Source organism: Limulus polyphemus, unplaced genomic scaffold (assembly GCF_000517525.1).
Source record: "Limulus polyphemus unplaced genomic scaffold, Limulus_polyphemus-2.1.2 Scaffold3757, whole genome shotgun sequence".
Classification (NCBI taxonomy): Eukaryota; Metazoa; Arthropoda; class Merostomata; order Xiphosura; family Limulidae; genus Limulus; species Limulus polyphemus.
Genome location: NW_013669367.1, coordinates 102683 through 116749, shown reverse-complemented (window position 1 = coordinate 116749; position 14067 = coordinate 102683). Strand labels below are relative to the sequence as shown.

At 35.0% G+C, this 14067-nt stretch overlaps 1 protein-coding gene across 3 annotated transcripts in view; it reads left to right on the top strand.

The window, feature by feature from the left end:
* The first annotated feature begins 1924 nt into the window (after window positions 1–1924).
* LOC106469983 (integral membrane protein GPR155-like) overlaps window positions 1925–14067 on the top strand; it is a 43771-nt gene continuing 31628 nt past the window's right edge. For 2 of the 3 annotated variants that reach the window (XR_002612953.1, XM_013930502.2), the window contains exon 1: window positions 1925–1963. The gene's annotated coding sequence lies outside the window, so the exon portion shown is untranslated. Of the gene's footprint in view, window positions 1964–2606; window positions 2774–14067 lie in introns of those variants that run through there. The other variant, XM_022398545.1, reaches the window with a different exon arrangement.

Sequence of the window (14067 nt, the reverse complement as noted above, 5' to 3'; positions counted from 1 at the left end):
CAGTGCTCTATAGTTGTGTCTGTCAATCAGCTGCTGTCAACTGTCCAAGTATTTCCAGATATACAGCTTTCTGCTCCTCTGTCCATCCATTCATCTCTGCCAGTAACTCAAACTGTGCTCTATATGCTTCCCACGGTGCCTTCTCATCGAATTCTTGTGGCTTCCTTCGTACTGGATCACTCCTATTACTGACATTCATATCTGAGATGTGACTTCTAACGGGACTGAATATGTCTGCATTAGGGTTTAGCTGCGGGCTCTGTAAGGGGCTTGCCATTGTCTGGGGCTGATTAAGTCGATGGTCAATGTATCCTCCTTGTGTAATACAAAAAGAACGATTTGTTGTAAAGTCAACAACAGTGGCAAGAAGTACAAATGGAAAACATCAGTAAATTTAAAAGCGAATTAGATACGTTAAAAGACTTGTATCGTTAAAATTTCGTCGGAACGAAGTTACGGAAAAATCAATTAACAAACGGAGACGTAACAAATTGGTGTCAGAAGTGGAACGAAAAAAAAATGGAAACGAGAGGCGGAAAATCAAACTACAGTTTAGCAGACTTGATGGCAGCAATAAAAAAACAAGAAAAGAAACAAGAAGAACGAGAAGAGAAACAAGAAGAGAGACAACGGCAGTTGCAAGAAAACCTACAACAATGGCAGCTCGAACAACAAAAGAAACAAGAAGAACGAGAAAAGAAATAAGAAGAACGAGAAGAGAAATTACAACAGTTGTTAGAGGAAAAAAAAGAAACACGAAGAGAGACAACAGCAGTTGAAAGAAAACCTGCAACAATGGCAGCTCGAACAACAAAATAAACAAGAAAAGAAACAAGAAGAACGAGAAATTAAACAAGAAGAGAAATTACGGCAGTTGTTAGAGGAAAAAGAAAAGAACCAGGAAGAGAGATTACAGCAGTTGTTAGAGAAAAAAAGAAAAGAAACAAGAAAACGAGAAAAGAAACAAGAAGAAAGATTACAGCAGTGGCAAGAAAACCTACAACAATGGCAGCTCGAACAGCAAAATAAACAAGAGAGATTACAACAGTTGTTGGAGGAAAAAGAAAAGAAACAAGAGGAGAAATTACAGCAGTGGTTGGAGGAAAAAGAAAAGAAACAAGAAGAACGAGAAAGGAAACAGGAAGAAAGTATCCAACAGTTGCAAGGAATAAACCAGTTTTATTAAGTTTCCGAATATAACTTTACCGATACACTCAACTTCAACAATCGCGCTAAACAAACGCTAATCAACGAACGTCAACAATACTTCTGACTGCAGTTCAATTACTCACTATCTACGCACACATTACATTCTCCTCTTTTATATACCAGCCTACCCTATATCTAGTAAGAACTAGAACATTCGCCAAAGTACATGATAGTTCTAGAAACGTTGCGTCACAGTAGTCATGTGACTCGATGACGCAACAATATATAAGCCGCCAAGAAGTGACGGCATCAAGGTAATGTAATGTGTAATTGACAGTTGAGTCGAGCACGTGAGACATTCGTTGTGAATTATAGCGTTTGTTGCAGCGCGACTGTGGAAATTAAGTGTATTGCAAAGTTGTATTCAGAAAGAATAAATCAGTTTTATTTAAGAAAGGACTTGTATCGTTAAAGTTTCATTGGAAAGAAATTATACGGGAGAGTAACTAACGGCCAGAGACGTAACAGTATTGATTTGGAATTACTTTGTACTAAAAGTTTGTATCGAGAAAGAATAAACTGGGTTAATCAAGAAAGGACTTGTATCGCTGAAGTTCCTCGGAAAGAATTTATACCGGAATATAACAAACAAGCAGATACGTAACAATATTATAATAAATAAACTAACATTTGAAGCATAACATATTATTTCAATCTCTTCTCTTGTTGGTGACCAATAGGTGTCACTTTTGTTCAATGTTGACAAGTATAGGAAAGTAACTAGAGGTACTACGCTTTGTGATTATGTAACGTTGTAAGTTGCATTCACAATATAAATTATAATGTATTTTAAATATTTTGCTACGATTTGTTCCAACCATTAATTTGATTAAGTATGGTATATAAGACTCGTAAAATTACATTTACAGTATATTTACTTTATCTAGAATTTTATTACAAATTTAAGAGTGTGATAGATCTACCGTACGAAGTGAACCCAATAATAATATTACTATTAATACTAATAATTTATTTAGCACAGCAGAGTGTTTATTAAAATTAATATTCCAAACAAAAGGCCAATTAACGAAACATCAGGCTAGCAACATTTTTTTTTTCACTTTTATTATTACTGGTTCTTTAATTACCAGACATTCTCCAGAATATAATACTATATTAAATACTATAATAGTTGTAGTGTTGATAAGCTGTTATTATTACCGGTGCCATTATCTATCTCAGTATCTGTTTGTTTGTTTTTGCTTGTTTTTAATGATGTATTTAATTTAGTAAGCTCTGTGAATATGTAAAGTATTTTAAGTACTATGAGTATGAGTATAGTTTTATTTAGTAAGTACTAAAGTAGTGTGAATATAAAGAGTCTGCACTGTTTCTACTATTCTAGTTGGTTAGGCTTGATAAGGAATTTATAACTGTTCAATTCTTGCTATTTATTAATGGAAAATTTCCACTCCAGGAGTAGACTCTTGATCGGTGATTCTCAACCAGTGGGCTGTAACTCAGTGTGAGATACAAATAAGGACTGCCATGGGTTGGGACAGCCCTAAACTAAGTCTAAAGAGTCATCAACTGCATATGTGGACCTTTATTACTTTACCTCAAGGTGCAGTAAAGTTCAGAAATCCTGCTTTAAATAACTTTCAGGCAGTTCTTTTCAGACTCAAGAGAGCTACTTTACATTCAAAGGGTAACAAACAACTGAGATGCCTTTCAATGATCAAATGAAATTGGCAGGCTTTACCTGTTGCTGACCTTTACAATCCCTATATTGCTGTATAAGCAGATTTAATGTAGAAGAGAGGTGATATTACTGAATTTTACAGAATTACTTAGAATGTAAATAGAACAAAAGCCTCTGATTTCTAATCCTAAAAACATTTGATAAGAGGAGACAAGTTGAAAATTGGGAAAAGACAAGCTAGGCTTTAGTTAAGAAAGTTTTATTTTACTATTTATAATTACTGGTGCTTATGACCAGCCACTTTGTCTTCTGTTATACACCAAAATGAATATATAATCATTGATTGGTTCTTATGACCGGCCACTTTGTCTTCTGTTATACACCAAAATAGATATATAATTGATTGGTTCTTATGACCGGCCACTTTGTCTTCTGTTATACACCGAAATAAATATATAATCATTGATTGGTTCTTATGACCGGCCACTTTGTCTTCTGTTATACTCCAAAATAAATATATAATCATTGATTGGTTCTTATGACCGGCCACTTTGTCTTCTTTTATACACCAAAATAAATATATAATCATTGATTGGTTCTTATGACCATCCACTTTGTTTCCTGTTATACACCAAAATAAATATATAATCATTGATTGGTTCTTATGACCGTCCACTTTGTCTCCTGTTATACACCAAAATAAATATATAATTGATTGGTTCTTATGACCGGCCACTTTGTCTTCTGTTATACACCGAAATAAATATATAATCATTGATTGGTTCTTATGACCGGCCACTTTGTCTTCTGTTATACACCAAAATAAATATATAATTGTTGGTACTTATGACCAACCACTTTGTCTTCTGTTATATTCCAAAATAAATATATAATCATTGATTGGTTCTTATGACTGGCCACTTTGTCTTCTGTTATGCACCAAAATAAATATATAATCATTAATTGGTACTTATGACTGGCCACTTTGTCTTCTGTCATACACCAAAATAAATATATAATCATTAATTGGTACTAATGACTGGCCACTTTGTCTTCTGTTATACACCACAATAAATATATAATCATTGATTGGTTCTTATGACCGGCCACTTTGTCTTCTGTTATACACCAAAATAAATATATAATTGTTGGTACTTATGACCAGCCACTTTGTCTTCTGTTATACTCCAAAATAAATATATAATCATTGATTCGTTCTTATGACCGGCCACTTTGTCTTCTGTTATACACCAAAATAAATATATAATCATTAATTGGTACTTATGACTGGCCACCTTGTCTTCTGTTATTCTCCAACATCTATATATAATCATTGATTGGTTCTTATGACAGGCCACTTTTTCTTCTGGTATACTCCAAAATAAAAATATAATTATTGATTGGTTCTAATGACTGGCCACTTTGTCTTCTGTTATACACCAAAATAAATATATAATTGTTGGTACTTATGACCAGCCACTTTGTCTTCTGTTATACTCCAAAATAAATATATAATCATTGATTCGTTCTTATGACCAGCAACTTTGTCTTCTGTTATACACCAAAATAAATATATAATTGCTGGTACTTATGACCAGCCACTTTGTCTTCTGTTATACTCCAAGATAAATATATAATCATTGATTGGTTCTTATGACCGGCCACTTTGTCTTCTGTTATACACCAAAATAAATATATAATTGTTGGTACTTATGACCAGCCACTTTGTTTTCTGTTATACTCCAAAATAAATATATTATCATTGATTGGTGCTAATCACCAGCCACTTTTACAGATGTATCCTCTATCAGAAAGTTCTGTTAAATAATATTAAACAGATGTTAAGAGTTATTAAGGGAAAAATACAATATAAAAAGAAAATGTAAATGTAAATACAGCTAATGTAAATCATACTATTTGTATCATAAGTATGGTAATATTTATAGTAGGAATTGACCAGATGTGCAATGCAATATAAAATCTCAAACAAACCACAAACAGCATGTAACCAAAAGTTATAAGCACTTTACACACACTGTTGCGTAGTTAACAAACCAACTGCAGTGTAACAAACCACCAAAATGCTTGAGAAACTCGGTAGAGTAAAAACATTTCACCAAACCACAAATTTGTCTATCTGACAGATTAACATTATTGGAAAAGTATAGCTCTCTCCTGCCTTCACCTTATGCAAATATGAATTATGCTACCTTTGTTAAAAGCATTTTTATTAGTTTTACTTATAACCTTGGTAATTGTAATAACCATTTTACAACACTGCTATGAAACAACAGTACGCTAGTAGCCACATTCTATGAATACAAGCATGATCTGCGAGTTGCCAGGTAACAACCTGCTTTCATATCACATGCAAGTGCATGACTGCTATGCACACGTGCTACATGATCAGTCTGCAGCTGTATCAACTACATAAATAAATGTTGACTACATAGATTATCCAGATTTAGGTTCTAACTATGATCTAACCTTTGAAAGCAAAATTTTCAGCTCTGTACATCTAACTTGAGGGTTCTGTGTTGGACAAAGCAGTTACAGCATTGCAGTCAGTGTTCAATACGTGAGGACAAATGCTACAACTGCCAAGTCTGTCATGGCTTTGCTCAAATGCTCTGGACTGAAAACAAGAACAATAAATTGTATAATTTACCTTTGCATTGTTTTCAAATTGTGACCTATTGAAATTTAAGATTGTAGTTGAAACAGTGCAATTTTTAATATATGCCTTTGAAGGAAACAAAAGGAGAAAATCTTATGTTGATAACATTGAAAATTGTTTGTCCCAGTGAAGAGAGCATTATTGCAAGAATAGAGATAAGGTTAGAAACAGTAATGCTGAATGTACGAAACAAGCTTTAGCCATTAATCCACCCAAAGAAATGACTGTACCCTGGCTAGATGGAAGAAAAACTATAGCAAAGATGTCAGCAAAAAGCCAGGAAATGTTGAGAAATAGCTCTAAGAAAAACTATAAGAAAGATAGGCCTAGAGCCCAGTTACTCTTGAGACTTAGTATAAAAAAAGCTACGAGACAAGTGTAAAACAATTTAAATAAAAAAATTAAGAAGTAGGAATGGGAGCACCAAAAATTAAGGAAACAAGGTAGGAGTGGGCAGGATAACATTACAGTAGTTGATAGTTTTTGGCATTGTGCAACCTGAGTGAGTGTGGCCGTCATTTTGCCCATCCTTACTTCATGTTTGACTTTAAATTTTTATGCAATTATAGACATGAATTGAGTATTATTAGTAGCTAATCCTTTTTTATTCAACAAATTCAAAAATCAATGGTTTTTATACTATTCTTTTGGCCCACCCCTTACCATTCAGATAGCTATAATATCTCCTGTAAGCAAAGTATGACTATTGGAGCTTCTTGTTTCACTTTCAACATCAACTCTTATGATGTCATGCATTTTGTTAAGGTCACATAATTTGATTACATGCATGTATCTGTACTTGGTTGGTTGCTTAAACAAAGTTTACAACAGATAAATTTAGCTATATACACCTTTCACTTAGTTTGAACAATTATCAAGTTACAAAAAGTACACAAAGTAGAAATTGGTTAAATAATGGCCACACCCACTTTGAGATTTCACTATGTCAAAGGCCACCTAGTGCTATAATGTTAACCTGCCCATTCCTATCTTGTTTTCTTACTTTTTGTTACTATCAAATTTTTTACACTTATAAAATAATTTAAAATACATTATGAAGAAATGAAAGGGTAGGATTCTGATCCACCACATCAGCTGGTGATGAGACAGCATGTGCCAATCAGAAATGAGATAATTAGCATGCCTTAAGTCCATAAATGCATGACACTATACTGAGCAATTATGGTAATTAATGCTCATAGTGTTGTGCTGTATTAATTAAATCCAAACGTTGAAGTAAGATATATTTTACTATTAAGTTGTGTTCTTTCTCTTTATTTCAAATTGATTAGCAGAATTTTAGCAAAAAATTAATGAACAATTTAAATCTACGATATTAGTTTTAATCTATTTTGATGAAATGAGAAGGTAATTTCTTAATTTTCTTGGTCAACTACTGAACAAGAACAACACTTATTCAAGTTTTTATTGATCATAATATTCAAATAAATATCACCTTATTTGAATCTTAGTTCTGATATTTGAAGATAGGTTTTGTGATTTATTTAAATGGTAACACTTGAGGTTTCTTCAACCCAGACATTTGTTGTTTTTTTATTACTTGATGCCAGAAGTTATTTATCACAAGAATATATTTTTATAAGTTCTTGGTTCATCTGAGTTTAGAATTTATTATATTTAATGGAAATTAGATGACTGACAATAAAGTTCCAAAAACTGTGTAATGTTGCATGTGGACCATAAGAGATTGTAATTATTGAGAAGAACATTTGAGAAGGTTATTGGTTTAATTATATATGGAAGTTAGTATATAGCTGTGTGCTCTAAGATTTTGTTGTAATAAACCTGTTAATCTAAATTAGCTTAATATCTTTTGTAAGGTTTATTGAATCTCTGTGACTGTGTCATCATGATGATAAGTATGTATATGGTAATTAGTTATTGATACAAATGGAATTAAATGAAATTAATTGATTTAATCATCATTTTGATTAATTGATTATTTTATATTGTGGCTGGGAAATATACGTCCCATCCACAGTGAAAGGGTTAATGCTTATAGGTAAATAGTTAATTGCCCAACTCAACTTTCTTTGACAATTGTAATAACGGAGTTTCTGAACATGAAAATAACACTGCTCATAAGGATGCAATGTTTTTATGTCTTATACTTGATGAAATCAGGGGTCATTATCATAAACTTCTGTAGCCTACATAGATCAGAAATTAAAATTAACCCAGTAATTAATATAGCTAATTTAATATACTATTCTTTCTAGGTAAAGTTTGATTGTGTCACTGCTGAAAATACAAGCAGCTTTGAAAATAACACAAGGGACCTTGTAGTCATTCAAGGCTGTCTTCACACACACACCCACACTTAAGAAAAATAATTATTTAAATCCAAACTTTATTTTTCCTGGAAGTTATTGATTCCAATTTTAAACTCCTGTAATGCATGTGAGATATGACAATTTGAATTATAAGTATAATTTGGATGGGAATAACATTAACAGTGTTATGAAGGGAAGGGATCTTGGTGTAATAGTTGATCAGTCTCTAAAAGCATCCAAGCAATATGCTGTTGCTAGTGGTAGGGCAAATAGGATTTTAGGTTGTATCTACAGACATATTGAATACAAATCTAAAGAGGTTATAATTTTATTGTATAGGTCACTGATTAGGTTACATTTAGAATATTTTGTTTAGTCTTGGGCTCCTTACCTTAGGAAGGACATTGAATTGTTGGAAAGGGTTCAGAGAATGGTGCCTGGGATGGAGGGGTTGTCATATAAGGAGAGGTTGAGATCTCTCAAATTGTTTTTTCTTGAGAAAAGAAGAGTTAGGGGGTATCTGATTAAAGTGTTTAAGATTGTAATGGGAATTGATAGTGTTGATGCATCATCTTTTTTCATATTTAACAATGTGAATAGTAGGACTATGGGACACAAATATAAATTTTGGTAGTGTAGGAGTTATCTTAAGCTAAGCCAGTTTTATTTTTCTAACAGTGTGGTTGGCCTTTGGAATGGGTTGCCTTCAGATGCTGTAGAGGCAGTAAATGTAAGTGAGTTTAAGGGAAAGCTTGATAAATATTTAAATTTAGTGTTTTGTTAAATTTAGTGGATAGGACTGCCTAGATGGACCAAAAGGTCTTGCTGTCCTTTAATGTTATGTTATTTTATTTTAAAGTACTGGCCTCCGATAATGTTGACAGCAACTCATTCCATAACTTAGTTGCATTTATCTTGTCATTTGTTTGTTTAGGATTTACCTTTGAGCCAAATAAACACCATTGTATAAAACATTGAGATAGAACTGAGCACTGTTGTTCCAAGATGATAACTCACACGGTTCAGCTGTTCTTCTCATACATCTGTGTTAGAGACTTGTATGCCACTAGTCTTAATGCAACTCCCACCTAATTTCATGAGTTTTAACATGAATTGCACTGGTGCATGATGATGTCATTGTGCAACAAAAGCCCTCTACTGATAGGAGGGTGACACATCCTCATGCTTAGTTACTTCCCCTATACACTTGCACTAATGATAACTTCATTCTTTTCCTTGGTGCTGTATGACACAAGTGTGTGAAAAATTATCTTTAGTTTGCTGAGACTTTCACTGGTTTATGAAACTTTAGTTTTGTCATACCAATCCTCATTCCTTTGTTTTGTCACTATGAATTTACAAATTACTGTGGCTTCTACTTACTCCTGCATGAGAACCTATTTCAAATATGGCTTCAGGAGGATCATTAACCATGGATGACATGACAGCCTATGCACATCAGGTTATGGTGTCCATTGTGCATGCTTGGCCTTCTGTTCTTGTCCATTCTTTTGGCATCCCTTCTCCTCAGTTTGACACTATACAAGAGGAAGATGAATTCAATTGCCTCCTCCTCATTTTGCTTTAGGTAGTTTATATCTGGTTGAGGAAAGGCCTCAACCTTCCCCTCACTTTTAAGACATGATCCCATAGGTATGTTACATTATTTCATTTTCACCCATGTCTCATGACACTTCATGTTCTTTGCTTCACAACCCTAACCTTCATGATTATTTCATTTTCCTGCCTCCCCTGACATTGATGCTCATGCTGACTCCTTTCTGGACCAACTTTGTACCAGTAACTTTATGCCTTGTTCTCTTCCTTTGTTAATTCTTATCTCTTGGCATATGACCATTTCAGTTTTCTCTTTCTCACATTTCCTAATCTTTGGAATCACTTTTACCTGTTTTTTTTTGGGGGGGGGGAGGACTTCTTGTCATCTTTTTCACTCTCCACTGCTCAATTTTCCCATCTTTGCCTTTTTCTAATACTCTTCTTTGTAACCTCTTCTCCCTCCACATTATATCTGAGGCACTTTATCACACTGGAGAAATATTCATTCTATTCTCTACTGTAGCAAATTTCACTTATTCTGCCTTGTCTCTACTTAGTTGGTTTTTTTTTGCTGTTTGTCTCATTAGGTAGGGATATCCTTCTCACTTGTGTCCACCTACATATGTCTTTTCTCTGTGGTATTTATCAAGCTCCTTTCTTTGCCCAGATGTCTTTTGGTGGTGCTCCTGACTCCTTGAAATCACAGGCTGAAACTATGAACACCAGGCTTTGCTCTCTTCTTTGATTTCTTGCCTCTCTCAACCTCACCCTTCCACTCCTGTTCTTCAGGTCCTTCTTCCTCTTGCCTTCCATCTCTTCCTGCCATCAGGCTTACTACATGACTCATCAGTGACTATCCTGTCAGTTTGGGACCTGTGGGAGCCCATCTGTTTCATCTGGTCACACATTTGTGCTGGTGAATGGATTTTCTATGCCCTCACACATCAACTATCCCTCCATTTCTTTTCCCCATCTCTCTCTCCTCATCACACTTCATTTTTGCTTCCTTCCAATTTATCTTCAATGTCTTGAGGAGAGGGTATCAGCATTTTTGGACAAATGTGCCATCAAGAGGGTATATAACTCTTCTCCAGGTTTTTACTCTAATTTCTTTGTGATCCTCAAGAAGATCAGGGACAGACATCCAGTAATCAACCTTTTTTTTTCTCAGTCGCTTTCTGATCATTCCACACTTTCACATTAAAAACCTTCTTTTCTCTCCATTGGTCCTTTTTCCTCAGAATGTGGATGACCAAGGTTGATATTCCAGACAAATTCCTTCACATACTTTGTTCCCCATACTCCAGATGTTTTCTGCACTTCATCCACTAGAATCATGTCTTCCAGTTCTGTGCTGTTTCTTTCAGCATTGCATCACCCCCTTACATATTCAACCATGTCTTGAGGGCCTTTGCTCATCATCTTGATAGGCTGTCTCCAATTCCACTTTTACATAAAGGATTGACTTCTCTTATCCCATTCCTGAGAGAAATCCTCCCTCTACACATTATTATTCTTCAGGAGGTTGTTCATATGAGGTGTCTTGTCAGTATATCCAAATCCTTCCACATGCTCACCCAACACCTTGTCCACTTGGGAGTTTTCTTCAACTCCCATCTCAGCCAAGTTCAGCTTTCCCTATTTTGCCTGTGAGCTATGAAATATCAGGTCACCAGGATTAGTGTTTCTACTTCTTATCCTGCACAAGAGGTTTTCTCTCTTTTGGGGACTCTGGAACCCTTCATTCCCTTATGCTGTTGCACACACATGCACTTTCTCCAATGGATGTTGCATGACAGTGAAATCTGTCATGGGATCCATTGTTCTCAACTATCTACCTACCTCCTCCTCTACTTGAGGAACTGTGATGGTGGATGGACTATTCCAACATCACCTCTTGAATTCCTGTGTCTCCCCAGTCCAGACATTCACCTATGCTTCCCTCACAAATTGGAAACTATCTCTGAGTGACAGTATGACTTCTGGCCTTTCGACAAAGAACAAGAGCTCATTTCACATCTACGTGCTCAAATTGCTGTCCATCAGGTATACTCCCATTACCTCCCCTTCCTTGTGGGTTGTTGGGTCATGATCCATTCAGACAATTCCATTATTATTTTATGTATCAATCACCAAGGAAGGTGACAGCACTTTTCTCCTATCTCCTTTACTTCTACCTCTCTACAATAATTTAGACCTGGACCAGTTACTGTGTTCTGTTCAGGCTGTTTGCTGTTACTTATCCCATACCTCCCACCTTTTTGAAACCCCTGACATCATCTCTTCATACTTTGGGTTTCCTCTTCTTCTGTGGGCCTTTCTCCTTCCACCTTATTGCATGGGTCTGTCAACTTCTATGATTGGTGTATGCATTCTTAGATGTGAATACCTGCAGGCTATTTCACATTTCTTCATATCATATTCATCACCTTATTCATTATCTTGCTGTCTTTTTTCACCAACCATTGGACGAGAGATACTCATGACAAAAACTCCATTTGCACAGTAATATATTGGCTGTTATCACATGTCCATACTCATGACAAGACCTGACTTGTAGAGGGTTATATTGGCTGCTATCACATGTCCATACTCATGACAATACTTCACTTGCAGAGGGTTATATTGCTACTATCATGTGGTTAGTTATTGCACATTGTTAAATGGGCTGCTAATCACCATTCTGTACTCATGACAGTACTTCACTTGCATAGGGTTAAGGGGTGTTGCAAAATAAATCACATTTTTTTCCCCAAGAGCACAACAAAGTAAAATAAAATTTTAATTCAATCAAAAAAGTAATTCCAAGTATCAAATCACTTGATTGGGCCAATATTGTTCTCACACACGAGTTTTAATCGATTTGTAAAAGATTTCAGCAATGCAACAAACATGTCTTGTTTTTGTGGCTGTCTCTGTGAGCACATCAGTGAGAAAATGAATCAAGGTTTCACATTTGTGTCTCTCACATTCAGGCAAAGTTTCAAACATTTCTTCTATGCATTGTTGAACAAAAGCTCCGGCATTTTCGTTGAGATTTAAATCTAGAGAGTTTCCAATCCACATACCACCACTTTTTCACAGACCACTTTCAAATTCCACAATTCTGAAACTTTTGAAGCATTAATTGTATTTTTCAAATCTGGCATTGCGATGTTTCGATTGGAAAACTTAAATTCTTGGTGCAGGTCTGTGACTGGTTTCTGAGCCATCCCGAAGGCAGCACATGCGACATGAACCTGAGTTCTAGTGAGCACCATGATTCAAAACTTTTCACAAGAAATGAAATTCGAAGAGTCAAACACCCAAGAGTACGTTGAAATGATGTTTTCTCATGAGTGATGATATTCGCGGTCCTACCAAGTTGTCATCATTTTGTGAAAAAATGTCTGATTTATTTTGCAACACCCCTTATATCATGTGTCTGTACTATTGTCTGGTGTGTTGTGATTGTATTGTTTTGAGACTTTTGAATACCATTCACTGTTTAATTTGTTTACATATTCATCATAAGTTTTCAGTGACTTTTAACACAGGAAAATATGCCTGTAATTGTTTTTGTACTTTTTATTAATGTTTATCTTAATTTTCTTCTTTATCAAGTATTCTACATTTTGTATCCTTCTTTGCATTTCTGTATCACACATCTTGTTCATTTTTTACTCAGGCAGTCTGTGATGTGTTTCTTTATGTACTGTTGGATGGTTTGATTTATAGTCGAGGTATTTGCCCATACCTGTAAGAAAATGTGTGTTATATTTCTATATTTCTTCTATATATTTCTATACTTCTCCTATAATCTAGGAATGGGAGTTTATCTTCTACTTCCATTGTTTCACGATTTCTTGAATCTTGGCTGTAGTGTTATTACAAAAAATAGTATAATTAGAAATAATTCAGTCTAGGCTACTAAAGATCACTACACTTGTACTGTATTTATAGACTAAATATTATGAACCTGTTTGTATTTTATTTTAGGGAGTGTAAATATGTTTCAGAAATGCTGCTTACCTCTGCACCACTAAGAGTTTTTACCTCATGCACAACTGCCATGGAATTTCCTGTGCATGCCACAAGCCTTGAACAAATTCCTACCCCTACACTTGTCTATGTGTATCATGCCAGCCCTTACACTAATGGGAGGGCAACACAATCCTTCATGTGCAATAATTCCCTGGACCACTAGCACATGACTGTAGGCTTATTCTTTCTTTGGCACTGTATGCAATGAGACATGTTTTTCCTGTGCCTTTTGAGTTTCTAGTGACCTTAATATATTGCCATTCTTTCTTTAGTACTACATTGCTTTTGTCCTTGTTGCATTTCTGTTCCATACACGTGATTCAACTTCATTTTCTCTAGCCATCATATTTTTACTTTAGGCTTCTTTCAACAATGTATGCTAAGTAAAATATATTGACCATTTTCTCCAACTGACTCAACAGTGACCACAGGAATTTATCCATTCATGGATCTGAGACTCAGTTGTTATCCCTTTAGCTTACTTAGTAGAGCACACACTTACATGTGACAGGTTTGGGATTTCACTCCATGACAAGGTACCTTTGATGTCATAGATAACTTCCACAAACTTATTGAGCTGTTCGATGACGAGGAACCCACTTTGAGACTAATAATGGCTGGAGACGGCTTGAATGGGTAATGAAGAAAAACTTTAATATAACAGC